This window comes from Stegodyphus dumicola, chromosome 2, assembly GCF_044657685.1.
Source record: "Stegodyphus dumicola isolate Sdum_Otavi_A_Nest chromosome 2, ASM4465768v1".
Taxonomy (NCBI): Eukaryota; Metazoa; Arthropoda; class Arachnida; order Araneae; family Eresidae; genus Stegodyphus; species Stegodyphus dumicola.
Genome location: NC_140769.1, coordinates 180,192,294 through 180,212,433, shown reverse-complemented (window position 1 = coordinate 180,212,433; position 20,140 = coordinate 180,192,294). Strand labels below are relative to the sequence as shown.

General features: G+C 34.0%; 1 long non-coding RNA gene across 1 annotated transcript in view; it reads right to left on the bottom strand.

Annotated features, from left to right (window-relative positions):
- LOC146998665 (uncharacterized) overlaps positions 1 to 19,935 on the bottom strand; it is a 99,011-nt gene extending 79,076 nt beyond the window's left edge. Inside the window, exons 1-2 of the long non-coding RNA XR_015039343.1 lie at positions 19,809 to 19,935; positions 15,580 to 15,675 (exon numbers count right to left, since the gene is read on the bottom strand). This is a non-coding gene — a long non-coding RNA (uncharacterized LOC146998665). The remainder of the gene's footprint in view (positions 1 to 15,579; positions 15,676 to 19,808) is intronic.
- Between the last annotated feature and the right edge of the window lie 205 nt (positions 19,936 to 20,140).

Sequence of the window (20,140 nt, the reverse complement as noted above, 5' to 3'; positions counted from 1 at the left end):
AGTGTTGAATTCAATGTATTTCGCAAGCCAAGGAGATTGTTTGAAAGTCAGCACTCGATGGATCTTGGTCACGTGAAACCCCAGTGAAACATACTGCTTCAGATTTCGGTAATGTATCACGTACCGATGCTTAGGTCGCAGATTTGGCACCAGTTCGGTAGAACTGCTCGGTGGGATTTGGAATTTAGTTGCCTGGTCTCGCGTGTAAGGTGACCACATATCAGGAGTCACGACGAATTGTTCGGCAGCAAGAGGATAGTCTGAATGATCATCGTGAAGTTCCCTTGGATACTCCAGATCAACTTCAAGGATACATCCTTCTTCCGCATCGTCAGACATCTCCATGAAGTTAAGAGGTCCGTCATGCGACCGGAAGTCATGGGTTGGTAAAGCTTGGCTCATGGCCCATCTAAAAAGATAGAATAAAAATAATGAATATCACAAGTAATAATAAGTAAATAGTAGAGAAAATATTATATCTAAACATTTGGAAAGGATACTTAACCGTAAAGGTTATTGGCATCCAAATACATAATATAAGATGATGGCTTCGTTGGGTCATAATTTTCCATATACTTATTATTAGCTTGGCTGAAGCGATGTGAAATCATAGCGATGCCACCTCGAATGCTCTTTTCTATAAAGAGATACATATCAGGATCGGTGAGTAACTCCAGTTGGATGTCGAACATGCGCAATGCAGCTTGCCAGACCAGACCAGGGGCTGTATAGACGTGTGCCGGATCCAGTTTGTAAAAATCAAGACACAATCGTCTGAAGTTTTGAAAGATGTCAGCGAGAAGCAAAATATCACTTTTTACATAGAGATCATGATAGTCTTATAGATGATGTAATCCAAATTCTTCCCAGACTCTGTTCGCATGTTGGTAATCCTCACTGTTGATATCATTCTCTGTTAAATGGCTGTAGAAGGCAGTGAGAGGTGGAAGGTGAGGCTCATCAAATCGTTCAAACGAGTCTAGATACTCATAGGGGTAGACACCTGTAAAAAATTTGAAAAATATGAAGATAAATAACCTATATAAAAAAGTAATAATACACTACCGTATATAAAAAGTTATAGAAATGCTGATTACCTTTTCGAAGCATCAGATCTGTTTTTTCTCGAAAATAGGTTCTTGTCAGTTGGAATTGTTGTGGCTCCAAATTAGCCGTCAGCTTGTCTAGGGAAGCATTCAGAAATTGTAGAGAATCAGAAATTGTAATGAATCGTAAACGACCTAAGGAAACAGAAATGAATTTTTCTGAATTCTGCGGGATACACTTAATTTCCTCGTCTTTGAATTTTCCCACCGCTTGCATCAGGAGGTGAGAGTCATATCCCTTCAAATTATGGAAGACCACGGGTAGAAAATTTGCAAATTTAAAATTGATGTTGCATCCATTATGCGCTGCGCCTCTGTAGACTCCCGTAAGATGGCAATGAAAGAAAAAATAAAATTAGAATTAAAAATTAGAAAAAATGAAAAATTAGTTTTCAAACATATTATTCCAAATAAACATTACTGAGTGAAGTTATAATATTCGAATAATACTTACCTTATCTCCATTCAATGACTTCTAATAGATATGACATCCAGAGGCAGATTCATAGGCCCTTTGATTTTCTTGGGTGAAAATCATGGGCTCTACAGTTTTCAAAATTTGAAAGATGCCCGTTTCTTCTTCCAGTAAAGCTGTTAGAAAGTGGTTGACAGCGTCTTTCCCTCTATAGACTTGAGGTTCCCGATAAAATGAACCGTTAGGCCCCACGATCACGTAACAATATCCGCAAGGAAGGTGGTTGGCTACAGGGGTGGTAGATGACTTCGAAGGATCCGGTAGGCAGGTAGCTTTCTTCATTAAAATGCATTCAAAGTCGGCGTAGGCACTGGAAGCTGAAACTGGTACTTGTCAAATTTTAACCATTCATTTTCCGGCACTTTAATTTTTTGTGCTCTATGCACTTGACAGTCTTTTACATGCGCGTCGAGAGTCTCTTTCTTCATGAATCGGTGAAGACAATAGTCACAATAAAATGTTGCATTGCTATGTTTCGTGAGTCCGGCAAGAAGACGAGACATGTTCTTGATGAGACAATAATGTCTCTTCTCGTCATCGGAAATGAGCAGGAGACTGATATGGCGATCACCTAAAAAACATTCTATAAAATAATTTTCAAACTTAAAACATGTCTATTTAAGTTTTAAAAAATAAGGATAAATTACCGTTTCGACTCCTGGTGATCCGAAGAGGTAAAATCTCATTGTTTTCCCAACCGAACACGTTGATCGACAGGTTATTCATTTTCTCGAACTTGTCCAGCTGGTGAATGGGGGTGGGAAAAGACAAGCCATCCACGTTTATTTCGTTTCCATAGGGCTTATAGTGAGATACTCTGTATGCATGTTCTCCATGACCTTCAACGGGATGAAGGGCCGCCAAGCCACTCCAGATGAGACATTTGTGTCCTCATTTTGTATATTGAGAGCTGCCATTTTACTGGCTAAGGCTTTCGGTAGAGGTATATAGGAGGAAGCAGCTAAAGGCTTGTAAATAGCGGTCTTGAGCTCCAGATATTGAACAGAGTCTAAAACCCATCCTGAACCATTTTTCAGAAATTTCTCCAAGGAATCCAGCACCTATAAAACATTTCATGAGTATTACTAATTTTACACACATTTTAAAATAAATTAAAGTTCAAATAAAATTAACTTTCTTACCTTTTCGAAAGCTGCTTGCATGTCGGGTATTTCTCCCGTGAGCGTAGTGCTGCATCTGGATCGAAATATAAGGGGTGCATGTCTCCTCCTCGATCTCTGACACTTTTCTGACCATCTTCACACAAACATTCAAGTACCATTTGATACCTTGGTGCTGTGCGGCAGTTTTTGAATCTTGCTCGCGACTTCGGTTTTTGACAACTCTAAAAATACTTGCAAGTCATTGTTGGTGTCTTCAAAGGGATAAATGATTTCCGTAGCAAACGTACGAAGGCAGGGTGGACGTTCTTGCCTCGGTCGTTTAGGGGCAGGCATGGTGGCGGGGGGAGCTGCTCGTTTCACTGAGCGAGATAGCGCGAATTTCGGTGGTTTAGCATGAATTTTCATATGATTATTCAGCTTATCGGAGCGTCGAAACTCCTTTTTACATATGGCGCAAATGTTTCTTGGAATTGAATGCTGCACTTTAATATGTCTTGTCAATCTTCTCTGGTGTGCAAAGGTTTTATTACACTCCGACAAGTTAAATTTGGTGCATCAGCGAAAGGCGAATCCAACTGTGATGATGTAAGACCACCAAAATCCATAATAGCAATCGTTTGATCATCCAAAGGCATGTCTTCATGTTCGAAAACGTATTCAGGATCCATCTAAAAATATAAAAGTACCAAAAATAAGTATTATAACTCAAAAATTCTCAAACATACAATTAAAAAAAAAAAAAAAAAAGAAAAAGAAAAATACTTACGTTGGCTTGTTGTTGAGCAGCCTTGTTATTTCAAAGCATAGCCTCAGATGTATGTTGCATCTGAAAAAAACAAAGAAAAAATTCGACTGTTCATGAAAAAATATTAAACAAGTCCAGGAAAGTTAAAATATTAAAATAAACTTACTTATAATACTAAAACGAAAACAAACTCATTAAAAAATATATTGCAACGTTAAACAGAAAGAATGCAAAGGCAAATCATCAGTTTATTAAATGCGATAATATTGACATGAAAGTATACTACAGATAATTTAAAGAATGCTATAATATTTCGCGTGAAAACCTAAGAGTACCGTTAGTTGAAAAATATTTAATGAAAAATTTACATTAGGTTTCATATTTTGCTAGAATGTAATCTATACATAATAGTGAAAAACACAAAATAAAAATTAATGTAAAAGAAGTATCGAAAATGAATGACTTACGTTAAAACGAAATGGATTCAACTAAAATAATCACAAGGAAAAATCTGTAAGAAAAATAAAGTAGACATTATAAAAACTATGCATAATATCTGATAAAAATTATTATTAACATCGAGTATATGAATACAGACATAATCTATGGTAAAACACTTACCTCGAATAACACGTCCTGATTCAAACAGGAAGAGCGAAAGCAAGAACGAAACATGCAACACAGGCGGAAATGATATGAAAGGGTACAGCGCCTCTTATAGGCTTTGGTCGGGATCCATGAGAACCAATCAGAAAGCGCTATGGATAAGACTACTGCCCTCTAGCGGTCGTTGCTGAACTAAAAGGAATGCATTAGAAATTCTAACATGCTACAAAGAGGTTGTGGATTTAGTATGAGATCAGTGCAGCGGGGAGTTCTACGTCAATCAATAAACGTGTACATGTAACCGGATTACAACACAAACAGGATGAAACATGTGGCTGACGTAGCAATATCAAGATAATCCGAGCTGATAAAGCGTGATGACGTCGCGAACAGGATGCAACGCATCCGTAGTTGATGACGTAGCAACCCTCGGCAGATCCCCTTCTCCGAGCGCCCCAGCGCCCTGTGTCCCCAAACCAACGTTTTCTATCTACTGATATAACTACATTATCGTCCGGGCATTGTTATGGCTGAGTAAAAGGCTGCAAAATGACGACAAAGAAGGATTTTTAGATCCCACATCTTTAATTACAACAGATCATTTTGCCTTTATATGAAATTCTCAGAATTACATATTCAATATTGATTTAAACTAAGTAAGATTAAATTTAGATTTCAAGTCATAACTGTTTTAACAAAGGAAAGAACAAGATGGGATGAGCAGCTGCAAGGTCTTGTAGCAGCAGTAGAAAAAAGCAGTCTGACAAAAATGGCACGTACTCAGTATTTATACTAGCGGTTATATAACACGCCAGAATGTTCTCGAAAGTACTGGTCTAGGGGGAAGATCCTGAAATTGTGGAAAGTTAATTATACGTTGCATGCTCGCATACAGCAAAGCCATCATATTTTTTATATTTTACATGTATGTAATACATATTCTTTGTGTCTTGGTGAATATATTCTGCCTCATTAGCAGGTAATAGAAACTGACGATCAAAGGATTGATGAATATTTAATAAATTTGATGAGATGGATGAAGCTTTATCTATGAAAGCAAAATACTCGTAGTTTAAAACGTATTAACACGTTGACTGCCATGGGGGTCACCGGTGGCTGGCACTCGACTTGGCTACAGTGCTGTGGGGGCCACCGATGACCGACGATGCGACCAATAGTAAAAATACATAATTGGAGTAAATATTGATACTGATAAATTTTTAAATAAAACCACTGTAACTATATAATGGTTTGAAGAAGAATAAATTGCAAAAACTTAAATAATAAATAGCAAAAATTATCTACAGCGCCTCGAGGGTCACCAGTGACCCCCACCACAAAAAATACATTAAACACATTTATATAACTCATCTTATCTTCCGTAGATAATATTACAACATAATGTACATCGCATAATAAAAAAAAATCATATTGGCACCATGGGCAAACCACGTAAAATGCACGCGGTAACCAACGTGTTACATATGGTTTTCCAGAATGTTTCCTAGTATAGTTTTTAATCTCAGACTAAATGATGCACATTATATTTAGTCTGAAAGTTCATGTTCTTTTGTCATAAAGTATGTTTTATTGTAATTCGTCTTAGATTGTAAAGTTAAATTTATGAAAATATAATGACTTAAAAATGTATTGCAGATATTAAACTAGATTTTAATTATATGCAATCTTGAAATTTTAGAGATCTTGCTTCATGTAATTATTTTTAATGTTTTTATTAAATTCTTAATTAATGCTATTATGCATGCATTAGAAAGTGAAATGAAAGAATACTTAGGGATATAATTTGTATGCATTCTATTGTTTCTCTGTTCAATTATTCTGCATTCAAAAAATTACTCGAGAATTCTCACAAATACCAGCTCAAACAGTTGCGAAATATTTCTGCAAAATATATGTAATTACTTAAGAATTGTATCTTTTTGACAATATTTAGCCTTTACAAGTTACTGCCAAAATTATTTTGTATATCAGAAATCTTTGAGGGGATTAGTGTGTCTCGCATAGTTATCCTGGTGCCACACTATAACACTGAAATTGGTAGATGTATAATTGAATGTTTAATAAAAAATGTCTAATTCCTCTTTTATGATATTTAAAGAATTAATACTACTGAAACAAGAAATATTAGTACATTAACATTTTCTTAATTTTCATTGTGTATTTGTTATGCTACATGTATTAATGTCATTGCAAGTTAGCATTTGGTAATGTTTGTTTCAACAATATAGGCTTTTATGAAGTGCCACTGAGATTATCACTCAAAGAATGGGTGCAGGCCAACCACCAACACAAGATATTAAAACAATAATGAAAATGAATATTTAACTATAAGGAAAAATCTGAGTAATGTTATTACTCATAACACTTAGTTGTTTCATATTATTGTAAATTTATGTGAATATTCCTGTATTCTGTTTATTTTGCAGCTTATGTTATTTTAAATTCATGTATATGTTTTCGCTTTTTGCTCTGTTATGCATTTCATACAATAATTGTTTGTTGTACATATTAATTATATTTGTCTATTATATCATTGAATTACTTTATTTGAATTTGAATAAACCTTTTTTTACCATTCAGTAGTACTTTTCCATAAAACCCTGAACATTCAAAACACCCACATCACTAATCCTCGATTCTAAATAATACTCGAGTTTACTTAATTCATATATTAGTAACGAATTTGAAAAATAATACAACAGGGACGTATTTTGAGATTTAAAAAAAATACTGCTCAATTGGGCATTTTAAAATGTTCTTCCTTTTAATAGAGAAAATTTTTTAAGGATTTAATTAGTTTATAGTGTTTTAATATTTGTTTCTTATAGTGTTTGAATATTGTATTACTATATGATTAATTAGTATTTGAATATATTATGTGTGTAAGGAATAAGTAAGGCAGTGAATACATTTTGATTAATAACTTCATACGAGGAAATATAATCTGCCTGGGTTAAAAAAATAATCTTTAAATGCTATTTATGAGATTATATGGCTGAAATCTGTAACCTATAAGCAGTGTAAAGCAACCCGTCCCCGAAAAAGGAGACATTTTAAATAGTTTCCTCCGAAACTTTAAATATTTAAACATTATATGTCCCTAAATTTCTAGTGAATTTTAAATGTTTAATTATAAATTTAAAATACTCATTTCATTCAATTCAGCTACTGACCATTATATGAAATTTTCCTATAGTATTATTAAAATGTTGCTCATGGATTTTGCAAAGTGAAGACTACAATGTTTAAATAGCATGAAGTAGACTTCAGCATAAGGAATATGGAATTATATATTGTTTTGTTTATTAATTAGCTCACTTTAAAAAATTCATATCAGTAAAAATCCTTTCCTTATTTCAATATAATGAATATTGAATCTTGTAGGAAGAATAAAGCTAATTTTTCAGAATAAACAAAATACTTTTATTTAAATTTTAAAACAGAACCAAAAAAATAAATACTGCAGCTCTTAACTATCAAAATTTTAAACTCTTAACTACTGCAGTTAAAACTCTTACAATTATTCAAAAATTAAAAACATTCAACTCTCTAAACAAAATATATATATAAAAATCTTTCGAATCCTCTTCTTGTTGCCACACCGTAAAATGCAAGTTCTTGTCCTATTATTTATATTTCACGTTCTCTTTAAGTCACGATCTTCACAAGTCATGATCTTTACAAGTCACGATCTTTACAAGTCATGATCTTTACAAGTCACGATCTTTACAAGTCTCCCCACAAGAAGCACATTCGTCACCGTAGAGACAATGTTGCTCAGAGTTCATTGAGAGAGAAAGAGTTAACAGCTAACCTTGACAAAGAATCAGCATTCCCATGTAAACTTCCTTTGCGGTATGTCATAGTCATGTTATACCGTTGTAACGCTAAGGCCCAACGAGACAGTTTAGCACCATGAGGGGCGCTTTGGGTCAAGTAGGTGAGGGGATTGTGATCAGACACAATCTGCACTTTGGCACCGAAAATCCATGTGTCAAATTTTTTCAAGGCTTCGATGACACAAAATGCTTCTCGTTCGATGGTTGACCATCGTTGTTGACAGGGCGTTAATTTCTTGCTGAAAAATGCTATGGGCATTTCTCTGTAGGCAAACAGGAGATAGGGAAGATTCAAATCCCAGTTTCTGCCATGTTCTTGGATATTTTTGTTCATCATCTCTTTTAAGGTTCTATTCCAACGCTCGACAGCACCCATACTCTCGGGGTGTCCTGGAGTGGAGAATCGTGGAGACACACCAAGTAAGTTCTCAAAGGCTCGGGTGAGTTTGGCTGTGAAATTAGTTCCCTGGTCGGAACAAATCACTTTTGGAAATCCAGTTTGAGTAAAAAACCTCATCAAAACGTTGCATGTTGTTTTCGCACTTATGTCTTTGACGGGGGTGGCTTCTGCCCATCTGGTGCATAGGTCAACAGCACATATCACAAACCGATGACCTCTCCTGGATGGAGGTTCTAATGGCCCGATACAATCCACGCTCCATACTTCAAAGGGTGTTTCCGGCCTAACAATAGGTTGAATTGGGATTCGATCTTTGTACGTAACTGTTCTCCTCAATTGGCATTCTTTACAACTTTCACAGAATTTTTTAACATCTTGCTTAATAGTAGGCCAAAAGAATGAGTACTTGATTCGTTGAATTGTCTTTTTCTCACCGAGGTGGCCGGCAAGAGGGATTTCATGTGCCATTCTTAGGACTTCCCTTCTTTTTTCTAAAGGTAATACAACTTGCTTAATGTTTTCACCACAGATATATTCGGAATGAAGTAATATGCCATCATCGAAAGTATATGAATTTTGATTTTTATTTGCCCATTCAAAGCATTTTTTCAGAGTTTCGTCTTGTTCTTGATGTGTCTTGAATTCTAGTCTTACCTTGTTCGTTGTTTTCAGAGACTCTATGTTTTCTTGGGAAATCTGATTAACAACAGCCAAATTTGTAGTAATGTCTTCAACTGGTGAGGGTTTATCATCTGTCTCTTTGTACTCTAAGGGGGATGCATCCCAATGACGATCACAGTTCCACAGTTCGATATTTCCACAGAGTGTTTCATAAGCTGAAGAACTCAATAGCAAGTCGGTAACTAGCTTTTTTGAAACAGCACACGTAATGGACACTCTACCGTGAAAATCATCGTCAATTTTCATCTGGAAAATCTTTAGTGGAGTAATTTCGTTTTCACCAAAAGCAGAAGATATCTCTATTTTACTTTCTCCTTCGCAAGGTATGTTGTCAACCAATTTCTCACGGACTACTGAAATTTGTGCTCCCGTGTCTACGATTCCATTTAGAATAATATCTCCACATTTAACTTTGACCAGTTTTAATTCATCTATGTTTCTAGATACGTCCACTGATTTTGAGACAGGAATAGAGATCTTGGCAGTTAGCACTTCTGGTTTTTCTTTTTCTGCTAGGGGTGCTTGTACTTGTATTAAGTTGTTTTGTGCTGTTGCAGAAGCACTTCTTGGTATCCGATTTTTGGTACATAACTTAGATGTATGACCTTCTTTTCCACAATTATAGCAAGTTAATTTGAAATTAGTCTTTTGTGGTTCGTCACTCTTACGGGATGGGTACACTCTTGGCGTGTTTTCAGCGTACAGCGATTTATTTCTGAAAGCTCTTTCTGGAAGTGGAGAACGAGGTTGCCATTTTTTATTAGTTCTGTCTGCTGATGGATTACCACCATTCTGTTTTGAGATATTACGAACACTGTCATATTCGTCAAGTTTATCAGCTAATTTGGTTGGAGAAACGAATTTCGCCCAGTCGTCAAGAAGATGGTCTCTTACTTCATAGGGTACTCTTTTCTTAATTTGGTCAGTAATAATCAAGTCTTTTAACGCGGCAAAATTTGTGATTTCAAGACCATTGATCCATTCTTCAAAATAACTTGTAATTTCGTAGCAAAAATCTCTCCATGATTTTTCAGCGCTCTTTTGGTGCATCACAAATTTTTTTCTAAAGCTTTCAGGATTTAATTTAAATCTCTTCAATAAAATGGCCTTAACGTACTCATAATCTTCAAAATTTTCTTCAGATTCCCTACCAATTAATTGAATGATTTCAGATGGCATTATAGTCAATAAACATGAAACCCAATCTTTAGGATCAATCTTTGTCCTTTTAGCTTGTCTTTCAAATAAGGATAAATAAATCACAATATCATCGTGTCTTAAATTGAATTTGGGAATAAGCTTAATTAAATCAAAATTATGATGTCCATTTTCATTTGTTGGTGGAGTTTGTGTTAGTCGAACACGAGATTCAATTTCGAGTTTCCTCAATTCAAATTCCATTTGCTCTCTTTTCTGCTGTGCTTCTAATTCTTCTTTCCTTCGTCTTTCCTCAATCTCTTCTTTTTCCTTTCTTCGGTGTTCCTCAATCTCTTCTTTCTCCTTTCTTCGCTGTTCCTCTTCTTTTCTTTTCCTCTCTTCAATAATCGTTAAAAACACTTCTTTAGCAAATGCTTCATCATATGTATCACTTTGAATTATTTCATTTTTTATCGCCACGATTTTCATACTTGGATCTACTTGAATTTCTAATTCAGCAGCTAAAGCCAGCAAATCCTCTTTTTTCCCACGTCCCATAAAAGCCATGTCTCGATTTTATTCAGCCAATAGACTCTTAGTTTTATGAAAAGCTATTTTTTTTCTTTTCTTTTTCTATTTAAATATAATTCACAATGAATTTAATTTTATTCGAGACGAAAATCAATCAGTAGAATCAATACTTAATGTGTTGTTCACCTACTCTGGCGAGTCAAACGAAATTACATTTGAACACTGGCGTATTCATTACTTTGAAAATTACATTTGAACACTGGCGTATTCATTACTTTGAAAATTACATTTGAACACTGGCGTATTCATTACTTTGACAAGTAAATAAACTAAGATTCCATGACGGAAACAATAATTAACTTTTCATAATCTTAATTAACTATTTTACGTTTACAAGGTAAATTGAGCTCTCACCTGAGTTATTTTGGTTCGTAATTATATGCGGGGAAACTCCGATCCTGTCGACTGCGCCAGTAAAGATCCTTTCCTTCTTTCAATATAATGAATATTGAATCTTGTAGGAAGAATAAAGCTAATTTTTCAGAATAAACAAAATACTTTTATTTAAATTTTAAAACAGAACCAAAAAAATAAATACTGCAGCTCTTAACTATCAAAATTTTAAACTCTTAACTACTGCAGTTAAAACTCTTACAACTATTCAAAAATTAAAAACATTCAACTCTCTAAACAAAATATATATATAAAAATCTTTCGAATCCTCTTCTTGTTGCCACACCGTAAAATGCAAGTTCTTGTCCTATTATTTATATTTCACGTTCTCTTTAAGTCACGATCTTCACAAGTCATGATCTTTACAAGTCACGATCTTTACAAGTCATGATCTTTACAAGTCACGATCTTTACAATATCATACATTAAGTAGTATTCATAATTTTTTCTCATTTTCTTGATATTTCATTGAAGTATTAAAATTTTAATTTAATTAGCAATACATAATAATGTCAAATGCATATATTATTATACAGAATGGGATTCTGACTATAACACTAAGACAAAGCGATATACATGTTAATTTTTCACAAAGTTTCTGCGTTATGCTTTTTATTCTCCACACAGTATTTGGTATAAATTATTATTTGTAGGACCTTAGGTCCTACAAATAATAATACCAGAAAGTGTGACTTTCTTATATTATCCAGCAGGAGACCTGTGTTCACATCTTATATTTTAAGTTTACAATTTTCTTTTGTAGATGACAGACACCATATATTCAAAAGAAATTAACATACTGCTGGATATATGCAAGTGTTTTTCATATTTACAGCTGTTGCATGTGATGTTATGTAATCGGGAAAAAATGAAAGAATTATGTATGTATGTGTGATTATGGCAAAGCCTCGAGGGCTATCTACCTAAAGGGAGGGATGCCTTTCGTGGAGGACTTTCTAAGGGAAACTGGCTCGTATACACGTTACACATGGGGAAAACCACGAAAACGCCCATGTAGCCAGCCCGTTCGCGGGGTTCGAACCTCGGACCGAACTACCAGTGTTCAGCGACTTTACCGCTCGGCCGCTGGTGGGCCCGAAAGAATTATGTTTATTATCACCAAAACAAATGTATATATTGACATACAGGCTACATAAAAATGAAAATGGCTAAATTAAAGTGGTGAATTGAGGTTGTAGAGTATTCATTTATTTTTATTAACCAGTGATTTTATGTTAATTAGCTTTTTTTTTTCCTCGCTTTCAATTTTCCTGCCAGAATTCTGATTTTGAGTGTATTCGAATGAGATAGAAAGCAGTAGTATTTAAAGGAAGAGGTTTTACGTGGTAGAATCAGAACGAAGAATCTATTTGCAGACCACATTACTAATTGGGTACTCTTGGGAGTAGGTTATCTGCAGCATTGCATTTTCTGAGACGATTTGTGCATTTTCTGTCTGTGTAGCCTTTGGGCTAACTAAAATTTACTTAGTTAAATTCATTTTGTTACTTTTGATTTACGCCATAAATGCTGGCTGATTATGTATGAATAAGCTGTGCACTCTTTTAATTTGTCTGAGTTTATAAAAGGGTTTTTACAACTATTCCAAACCTCTGTTGTAATTTCCAAAACATAACGAGAAGTCGCTTAAGTTTTCCAGAATTCTCACATAGTATATATTGCCAAAGTGAGTGAAACTCTTTTATGGTGTAAGAAAGACCAAAAGGAGATTCATTAAATCAAGAAAAGTTATCAGTGGAAAGAGCTTTTAATCTTAATACTGAAAAATCGAATTTTACACCAAATATTCAAACTTTTGTAAATATTTTATATTTAATTAGAGATAGTTTAAAATAAAAAAAATTTACCTTTGTATTCATAATATATGTTACATTCTGTGAATTTCCCATAAATAAACATAAAGAACACATTGGCAAAATCATCGTACTAAGCTATTTTTTAAAGTAAAATCTACTATTTTCATTGTACTTCAAAATTAGGTTGTTTTCATGAAATTCTTTTATTAAAACATTAACTTATATTTGATAATCAGTCTTCAAGCTCAGAAATCAGTTAACTGTAATTACATTTGTTTTATCAAATATTTTAATTTGGCATTTGAGCATTTCCAATGGAATTCTTTTTTCTGTTCAACATCTGTGCTCTGTTAAGTTTATAACCAGTTAAATTGTTACTGTGTCTCTGAAAAATCAACAGCATTCTTATACACCATTTTAAAAATATTTATGCGTATAGTATTTTATCAGCAGAATTTTTTCTAAATAAATACAGAAGTTGTTAGGAAAACAACTGAAAGTACGTATCTTGAAAGAGAAACAGTATTCGTAATGTTTAGTCAATTATGATAAATTAACAGCTAACTTTGCACAGGCCCCCGAGCGGTAAAGTCCCTGAACACTAGTAGTTCGGTCTGAGGTTCGAATCCCACAAATGGGCTGGCTGCATGGGCGTTTTCGTGGTTTTCCCCGTGTTTAACGTGTATATGAGCTAGTTTTCCTTAGAAAGTCCTCCATGAAGACATCCCTTCCCTTAGGCAGATAGCCCTCGAGGCTTTGCTATAATCACACACATCATAACTTTGCATGCATGTTGTATACATTATATATATGCATAAAGACCAAATTTTGGCAACAAGTATAGTTGTCACAAATTAATCACAAAGTCTAACGAAACGTACTCATCACACGTACTTGGGGGGGGGGATCATATTTAATTACAACTAAAATTTCTGTATTTGCCAGTCTTAAAGAATTTTGGGGGGTTAATTACAAATGTATCAATTTCTTATTGATATAAAATCATTTGTTGATAATTCCAAAATATTTTTAAAAAGATTTTTTCTTAACTTTCTAAGCCATCAAAATATGTGTTTGTGCAGATATTCAGAACTTCAGGAAATAGAAATACATCCACAGTTGCATAATATGTAAAATATATTTATTTTAAATGCTTGGAATACTTGAAAAAATACCTAAATTCAAAGAAATGTTAAAATACGTTTCACTTGCAAAGATTCTTTGTTATTTATTTGATTATATCACCATTTATAACAATGTTAACCCCCCAGAATAAAAAATATATTGTTTATGTACTGACGTCTTGGTTTGTTTCCCTTGATAAAAGGGAAACAAACCAAGTCAATTAATCTATGATCAATGACAATAGCTACCTTTTAAATAATTTTAATTCTGTTACTTAAAATTTTTACATTTCAAAATATTTCTACCCAGCTTTTAAATAATTTTTAATGCAACAGAAATCTAGATAACATATTTTCCACTGCAGTAGAATTCTAAATAACTTCAAATACTGACTAAAATTCATTCCAATAATTCATCGCTTTAATTAAATTTCTGTTCCTTGGAGATGATATAGGAAAAACCTTTTCTAATATATATATTTCTAATTCTACCAGGCATTATTGATAAATAATCCGATGAAACAATTGATACAGGCATAGAGAGATAAGATCTAAATCATTATTACAATATAATGTGAAGCAGTGTGCATTCAAAATGTAAGATGTAATACTTATGAAATTCTGCACATTCCTTTGGAACTGTGCAAATTTTCATCCAGAAAAAGACTGGAATTTAGGATATATTAGTTGAAAATTTATTCATTACACTTTTAAGCAATAAAAACAATTCAGGATTTACCATACGTTCCATTCGTACATACATAAAGAAACACTGAAGAATATAGCAAGTGCTTGTAAATAACACTGAAGAAATTTTACAATTCTTTAATGCTGTTTATTAAATTCTTTGAAATGAGAAAATAAAAACGCGAATATACGCTAACAAACTAAGCGAGAAAATACATTTTACATTACTGAATTATAACATGTAAACAAATTGCATCTAAATAACGAATTATTACGCACAACATATGTTAACAAATATTAAACGCATTCTTATTGATAAATTAAAATGAAATATGTATTAGAAAAATAAGCAAGTGCAATCGGTATGGACGTTAACATAACTAATAAACAAAGTTCCACAAGACTGTAGTTGTAAACATCACTCGAACACAATCGACACCCATGGAGATCACGAATAAGCTAGCGTAGGGTTGTTTAGTCGCCAATATTTCTCCCCGCGCCAAAGGTACACCATCAAGCATGCGCAGTAAGCGAAATTCGCTTAACACTGTTCAACTCAATGTGCGGTCTGCCATTACGCGTCCGGGTATTCAGGCGGTAGCCCGTTCTTTTTTCTACAAAGGACCACCGGACTTGCGTACGAACTCGAGCTAGGCACGATTATTTTGTTTTTTAGCATTTTTTTCAACATGCCTCTCGATAATTTTTTCTTTCGTTTTATCATATCTATAGGGCTTCGGCCGGACTGGAGGGGCGTTTCCAGTATCAATAGAATGGTTAACTACCTGACAAAAACCAGGTTTGTCGTTAAACAAAGAACTAAATTTCCTTACCAGTCCTTCAATCTTCTTTTTCTCTTCAAGATTTAAATGTTCTAGAGGCAATTCCGGCATGGGAACTTCATCTTCTTCTACCGGGTCCATGTGCACCTGAAAAGTAGAATTCTGAAAATTAAGATTTGCGCCGGATGCGTGTAAAAAATCGACCCCCAATATAACGGACGTGAGTAAATTTTTCACGACTAAAAAATTAACTTTTAGGACCTCGTTTTTAATCTGAACATGCAGTGCGGTTTTCCCCAAACATACGCACTGTTTGCCTTGGGCGGCAATTACTTTCTGTCCCGTGGCTTTAAACAGTCTGTAACGACGAAAATGCTTTCTAAAAAAATTCTCTGATAGGAATGAACATTGTGCCCCTGTGTCCAGGAATGCAGTGGTTGGTACATTATTTACCAGAATCTGTACCTCCGGCATAGCTAGATTTTGTACCACCACTGTATTTAAACAAATTTCTGAGGGGTCTTCTTTCCCACTCGGTGACCGTTGCCCCTTCTCGATCACCGGTTTGCGTTTAAATTCTGATTACCTGCCGCCTCTTTTCGCTTATATCCACCGCTCTTAGATTTATCTGCGCTCTTGTTATTGAACTTCTCACTTTTTCCCGTCTGCCGATACGCCTTGTACTTGTGGTTTCTTTTGGGGAGTAAATCTTGAGTACTGGCCAAACTGACTAGCACGCGCTTTCTCCGAGTTTCTTCTATTTGAAATTTCACTGCAAGCTGAAATAGAACTTCTAATGTTTGCGGATTACGCACTTCGTGGAAATCTTGCTCTAACGGTGGAAAACGCGGTAGAATTACTTCGACAATTTCTTTATCGGTCTTTTCCCCGTATAATAGATTAAAAATATGAACTTTTCTTAAAATGAACTCCGCCAAATCCTCGAAACCGCCTTGGTATTTACTATACAATTCTGATTCAAGCTTCGCACGATCTTTAACGACTGGAAATGCTTTTAGTAATGCAGACTTGAAATTTTTCCAGTTATATGATTCAGATCCTGGGTCCCCCAACAAGAACTTTCCTATACTCTTCTGCCAGCTAAGGGCTTGACCTTTTAAGGCTGTAGTAGCTATGATCACATTTTGTAGCTTATTCACAGGCTGTAAGGTGAAATGTAGGTCCAATTGCTGCAAAAATGTCAGGACTGAGCCCTTGCCGTCAAATGTTGCTGTTGGTTTCATAGATGCATGCAACGTTTCCACGAAGAATCCAAACCCTTCTACTGGATTCGTGAATGTTATAGGGATCTGAAAGGTCGGAGGGGTCAACGTAAACTTCCCGAATTCTAATGACATGGTCCGTTAAAAAAACTTTTCCGGCGCCAAATGTAGAGTTCCTCACTTTGGAATTCTAAGTTAATGTTGGATGTGAAGAATCTAAAAACTGATAAGCGAATAATCGCTTGAGTTCGGTGACAAGAAACATCAAGATAGAAGGGTAACTAACCCTTTATTATTCCAATAAGATTCAACAAATCTCCGCCTGGGAGTGTACAAGCAAAGCCCGCACTTGGACTTGAACTTAAAAGACTAAGAATTAAACTAAATCTAAGATTAACTAAAGAAGTATAGCCGAAGCTATCGAGGTTCAAATCGAGTTGGCCCCTTAACTGATTTGACTACGAAGCTTAGCAACGGCCTGAGTACGGCCGAGCGTAATAACAGCTTTGAGAGAGAGTGGCCAAAAAATCAGACGCGCGTAAATCAGAAACTCTGATTCTCTCTGACTCAGTAAGTAACTTCGTGGTTTAAATACCGCTCCTCCTCATTAAATATTCAGCAAGATTCCAAAACTACGTTCTGGCCGGAAGTAGTAAGTTGAAGTTAAAAATTTGACAGGAAAGGAACTTAAAATTTAACTGTTAATAAAATTAAGATAATCCTTACAGCGTAGCAACGCAAATACGTTACAAAGGCATTATTGTCTTTGAAATTATGGTGTAGAAAGATAGCTAAGAATAAGGCTTATCAAATGAAACGTTTGACACATACAAGTTAAGGAAAAATATTTCTGAAAGTACATTGAAAATCGTCTAAAAAATGTGCGAACACCCTCTATATGCTAACACAGCTTACGTCAAATCTAGTGTTAAAATGGTTTCTGTTAATCAAACAAAATTCAAATGAACGTAAAGCACACAGAACTCTTAAGCATATTTAATTAGGCCTTAGCCAGATTAAAGGCCTCGATTCTGACAGCCTTTTTTTCGTTTTACAGAAAAACAATACATTTGAAGTCAAAAAATGACATGGATCTATGTGTTAATGTTTGTAAAAATCAAATTCTAGATTTATATACTAAATATATATATTTATATACTAAATATCATGAAATCTACACACTGTTAATGTCTATAATTCTATCTGTAAGGCATATAAAAGCAAAATATTTCTGAAAATTATACTTTTTAATTAATTGAATTAGTACAGTATACATGATTAAGCAGCTTTGTATTGCAGAAGCCATTTATTTCCTGACTTTTTTAATTTCTTTAAATATATTGCTATGTGGCAGAAACAAAAGCCCTTATTAAATCTCTTTGCTAGATTACATTAGGTTCATGCAAAAGTGCAAAAATAATGGGGAAATGAGTTTTTTTTTTTTGTAAAATTACTTTTAAAAATACTACATTTTGGATACCAAGAAAATAAGTTTCTCACATTTAGATACCTTTAACTGTATATTGACTACTGGATTTAGAAATCAAATATACAATCAATTTACATCGACTGTTCAGAAAACAAGCTTAAATGTCTTTCTTATGTGTTGTATTTAAAAACAAATAAATTAATACTTTTCTGAATAGAAATAATAAATTTGCAATTGTATTATTTAAATGAGATTCATCAAATTTTATATTTGCAAAATTGAAAACATGAATATCTAGTTAGAAACTAAAATTTCTTCAAAGATTTTATACACATAGTACAAAATTGTGATATACTATCTTAAATGTGCTCTCGCTATTAAATTTCTCTTTTCGTTGCTTCTGTAAATAAATGCTGATTCAAATTTGGAAAAAGGCGATATCGAAAACAATGGAAAAAAAAAAAAAAAGAAGTATGTAATGTTGAGCCAAATAAGTGATAAATGCTGAGCATGGCAACCAAAATCTTTCACATTGGCGATGTCTTTAATCTATTATACAGCTCAGAGCTTCGTAAATTTTTTCAGTCGCGACCGCTTTCTATCACTGAGATTTTTTTCGCGACCCCTGGTCCCCATAATATTTACGAAAATTTTGGGGGACGCCGAAAAGCATTACGCAAATCCGACACACGCGTGAGTGAAACTGTCAATTTTTTCACTTGTACTATAATATACTATTGCAGTTTTAGTTCATTAATCTTAATTACAATGTGAAAATTTTAAATATGTAACAGACGAAATGACAGAGTCACGTGCAAAGCAAGTAAAATGAACGTTTATATTATAAAAAGAATGCGTCGAAACGTTTTCGTTTTTTCTTTGTCTGCGTTGTCTTATCTTTCTTTATCTATTTTTAGATACACTGTGTAAAAATGTTTGGTAATTGTAAAATTATTATAATAAGTTAAAGAAATATCAAAACTGCTAAAATTTTTGGCGACCCCCTGCTGCAGGTCCCGCAACGTCCATGGGAGTCGCGACCCACAGTTTAAGAAACTCTGATGAAGCTGATTCGTTCTAAAGATTAGATATGACTGAATTCAGTTATGATGTTTTGTGGATGTTGTGTTGTAAATGCATATATTAACGCAGTGCTGAAGAATACTAAAATATATTTTAAAACAAAATCTTTCATCTCGTCTAATTTTTAACAAACCGCTCACTTTTTTCGCTTAAACTAACAACGATGCTTATGATTACATGTTATAATGTATCTGGGCATGAGATGCAATATTTTTGATCTGGCCATTCTTATTTAGAAATAATTTTTAGCTTTAATTTATGCACTCTAAATATTATTTTACTTGATTTATGTACAACTTTCCTTTTTGAATAAATTTCTCAATATTGCACATTTTAATTAAATCATTTATTTTTTTAACTTCTGAAAAAAGAAAAAACACTTATCATATAATTCTTTTTGTCTAATATAAATTCTGATACCAATACTTTGAATATCGAGTACGAAGTATTAACTTGTTCTTCATTATATACGAAATTTAAAAATGTATTATGCGGTTTTTAATAATAACTTCAAAAATTGCTTTTAGAAATTTTTGCTTCGTTACCTTTCGATATTTTGAAAGTAGAAGAAGGAACCATTTTCCTGACGTTGCAGTCAATGCTCGTACTCCAGAACTCAGTAGATGTTTTCTGGAGTTATCGAATTAGCTATAAAATAAGTGTCTGTAAAAGACAGCCTTCAACATGCTTCACTCGTTATCTCGGAAACAGAGTGTAAAGTATACTGACTTAACATTTGTTCACGAGGTGGCGCTGTCAGTTCACACCAATCTGTGAGACACCTGAATTTCAGGTAGTTTGAAAACAGCTGTAAACAAGTAGCAACTGCTATTTTCCTGACGGAATTGTCGTACGACTCAATTGTTATAGATTAAAT